Genomic DNA, 4,395 nt, shown 5'->3' with positions numbered 1-4,395 from the left:
TATATATATGTATGTTTGTATGTATATGCTTGTGTGTCTGTTTGTCCCCCCAGCATCGCTTGACAATCGATGCTGGTGTGTTTGCGTCCCCGTATCTTAGCGGTTCAGCAAAAGAGACTGATAGAATAAGTACTAGGCTTACAAAGAATGAGTCCTTGGGTCGATTTGCTCGACTATAAAAGCGGTGCTCCAGCATGGCCGCAGTCAAATGACTGAAACAAGTAAAAGAGAGAGAGAGTAATACACAAAACATTTTTGTTACAGTTCTTTTTACACAATCTCTGCTGTTGGTTCATTTACATCCCCATCACTTAGCACTTCAGCAACAAAGATACCAATATCATAAGTACTAAGCTTACAAATAAATGCTGACGCTGGTTCGATCAAGTAAACCCTTGAAGGGGGTGCTCCAGCGTGGTCACTATTCAGTGTTTGAAACCAGTCAAAGAACTATCATCTGTTAATGTTGTTATTATTGTTGCTGTTGCTTCTGTTGTCGTGGAATGTCTCCTCTGCTCCAGTACCAATCGGACACTCGCCAAGCATCTCTTCTCTGCACCGAACCCACTCCCCGACCCAACCATGGCTCTCACTCCACCCACCTCCTGACGAAGTGTTAACTGTGCATATCTCCGCTGCCATTCCGCCAGACTCTGATGCTTTATTTCTCATCGACGGCCGAAACTTCCTTAACATAATGATGTGCACGTTATGCTTCAGCTCATCTTCATTGCCATCGCCATTGTTGTTGTTGTTGTTCTTGTATTTGTTGATTTTTTTTAGTTATTGTTATGGTTTTCTTGCAACTGAAGCATGACATTGCTTTTGCTAAATAGAATTACATGCAGTAGACATACTGTGGCCCAGGGTGGTGGTAGGAGTAAAAACAGAAGTGATGGTGGTGGTGACGATGAGCAGCAGTAGGAGGTGGTGTTGGTGGAGGTAGTGGTGGTAATGATGATGATGATGACAGCAGATGTCATGGTGGGGAGTCGGGGAATAGTAAGGAAGTTGTGATGGTAGGAAGTCTTGGTGGGGGGGGGCATGATAACATTTTTAAAAAGCCAGTTTTTCTTCCACAGTAACACATACACCCCCTTCACACCCCCTTCACATGTACATTACACATCTCATACTCTGCTACTAACGACCCAAGCTGCTAACATCATCATCATCATCGTCGTCGTCGTCGTCGTCTTCATCTTCACCACCAACACCGATCTCCTCCTTTCCTTCCCACACCCACCAACTGTCTCTCCCCACACCTACTCTTCCTCCAAAATGCTCTCAGAACTTTCAATTCAATTGTTGATCTTACTGCCCATACTGGAGTAAATATGTGTATATACTAAGTTGTGAGTGCAGGTATATCCGATTGGTTAATGAGTTTGTTTCACAATCATAATATACCAGGTTCAATCCTATTGCATAGCATTCTATGTAAGTGTACGGGAGTCTCTGTATATGAACATAATCTGACTTGGAACCCTCTTTGTTGGCCAAATTGTTCATTACCTGAGTGATTGCAATACTTTTAAATAGGACTAATCCGTTTCTATTCTAAGCCACAACCAAACTCCACATCAGTGCATCAAAACGATATTTCATCTCTTCATCAGTAGCAAATGCATAATTAGGTACATATATAGTGGGCCATGTTGTCTGATTCCTGATTTGAATGACTTCACCAGGTTGTGCTATTAAGTTAGACATGGCTTGGGCCAATACTGGTCGAAGCCTATCAAAGTATATATAGAAACATTCCTGTCTCAACCTGGGACCTTGAAGACTGTTAAAATGAAAGAAAGTATACTAGTCCCTTAATATTTGATATTCAATATTTCATTTATTCAATAAGACAATCAATACTTCATTTCATTTTACTATATATATACTATATAGCATATATTAATATTATAAGAATATATATAAAACATAAAAAACAGAGTTGGAATTCCTTTGAGTAATATATTCCTCTATACATAATCATACAAACCCCTTTTCATATATATATATATATATATATATACACACACACACACATATATATATGTACACACACACATATATGTGTGTATATATATGTATGTATATTTGTGTGTGTGTGTGTGTGTGTATATATGTATGTATGTGTATATATATGTATGTATGTATGTGTATATTTAGAATAATAAGGTAGTCAGCATGTTGGATGATTATATATACTTTTTTATTTTTTTATTTATTTACATTTTAATTACATTTTTAGTGCTTTCTTCCGTTATTGGATTTATTGTATGTATGTGTATATGTGTATTATATTATGTGTGTGTGTGTGTATATATATATATATATATATATATATATGTGTGTGTCAAAGAATTCAAGTCTCTCTCTACCTCTTTTCTTTACCGTTTTAAGCAGTGTTTCTCAGCCAGGGTTCATATGGCCCTTGGGGGTCCATGTAAGATTTTGTTGTTAAAATTTATGTGCAATGAATTGGTTATGTTTCTACAAAATATGAAATATTTTAATAATTTTTTAATGTGATCCTTAAGATTTTTTAAACATCAAATGGCTACGGGGTGGGGGGTCCACCCAAGTAGAATAGAAATCAAAGGGGTCCATAGGCAAAAAATGGTTGAGAACCACTGTATTAGAAGAAGAACAACAACAAGATGAATTTAACTTAATTAATTTCAAGTTACTGGTTATGTCATGTTGACGAGTCCAAAAGGAGGATGAAATTGTGCTATTCACGACTACCTGTGACTTTAAAAACTTTATTTCCTAGAAATAGAAAATAAAATAAATAAATAAAAGAATTATATAAGAATATATGTATGCTCTTCACTCTTTAATGTAATTCTTGACAGCGACCATGCTGGAGCACCACCTTTAGTCGAGAAAATCGACCCCAGGACTTATTCTTTGTAAGCCTGGTACTTATTCTATTGGTCACTTTTGCCAAAATGCTAAGTTACAAGGACATAAACACACCAACATCAGTTGTCAAGCAATGGTGGGAGGACAAACACAGACACACAAATATATATATGCACACACATATATACGATGGGCTTCCTTCAGTTTCCATATACCAAATCCACTCACATGTCTTTGGTTGGCCCAAGGCTATAGCAGAAGACACTTGCTCAAGGTGCCACACAGTGGGATGGAACCCTGAACCATGTGGTTTGGAAACGAGCTTCTTACCACTCACCCATGCCTGTTTTTAACATGCTTCGACAATCACGAGAAGTGATTCTCTCCCTATCACCAGCAATCAACCACATGTTTGTGTGTGTATATATATATATATATATATATATGTGTGTGTGTGTGTGTGTGTGTGTGTAATACATACACATATATATTGACCTATGATTTTTGAGTGAAATATGCTTGACTCTATGTGTATGTGTCTGTGTATGTGTGCATATCATGTATATGTATGGAAGTGAGCATGTGTTTATTGATTGTAAACAGTAATCAGTCATACAAAAGCAGTGTCATTTGTTTATTGTCCATGTATGGAAGCATTCCTGGCCGCTGAGTTTGTTGTTACTTGAAGGACAAAGGAAAATATTTCCTTACTTGAAAATGTGTAAGGGTTGGTGACAGGAAGAGCATCCTACTGCTTTTTTTAACAACACTCATCTAACCCATGCAATCATAGTAAAAACAGATGTTAAACAGATGAGGAGGAGGAGGATATAGGAATAGATGCAAAATAGTGATTATGATTGTTATAAATAATAGAGCTGAAGAAAATTACTGCAGAGAAGCAAGCTTTCCGCATATTAATTTAGTATGCATATGGTAGGGTCTCACGTATGTAAACTGTGTGCTGGAAAACTGTGATTGATAGAGATTATTTATTCGATCTCTAGACGAAACCTCCTTTTACTGTTGTGTAAAATTATAAGAAAAAAAGAAAAGAAAAGTAGCAAGGGAAAGATAACTCCAATAAGTTCAGCTGAGCAAATCATTTTGGAAAACACAGATAGATGGTGGTGGTAGTAGTAGTAGTAGTGATATTGGTGGTGGTGTTGATGTTGTCGTCGGTGGTGGTAGTAGCAGTATTAGTGGTGGTGGTGGTGGTGGGTTTACATAATTGCTGACCCATTTTCCTCTCAGTTTTCTTTTGCCCTCCAGGAGTTTCCTATTGTCACAGTGGTTGTCCCTTCTTTGTACTTAAATGAATGAATAAATAAATAAATAAATGGATAAATAAATAAATTATATATTTGTAATTTATTTATTTGTTATTTATTTTATTTTTATTTATTTTATTCTTTTGGGATTTTCGGAAGTTTTACATTGTCTTTCCGTTTCCTTTCTCTTTCACTGTAATTCTTTCAAGTTTAGACATGTGTGTCACTGTTTAACCACTACAGGCCCTACCCCCCCCCC

This window comes from Octopus bimaculoides, chromosome 7 (genome assembly GCF_001194135.2).
Source record: "Octopus bimaculoides isolate UCB-OBI-ISO-001 chromosome 7, ASM119413v2, whole genome shotgun sequence".
Taxonomy (NCBI): domain Eukaryota; kingdom Metazoa; phylum Mollusca; class Cephalopoda; order Octopoda; family Octopodidae; genus Octopus; species Octopus bimaculoides.
The sequence above is the reverse complement of the archived record's forward strand: the minus strand, read 5'-3'. Positions refer to the sequence as shown.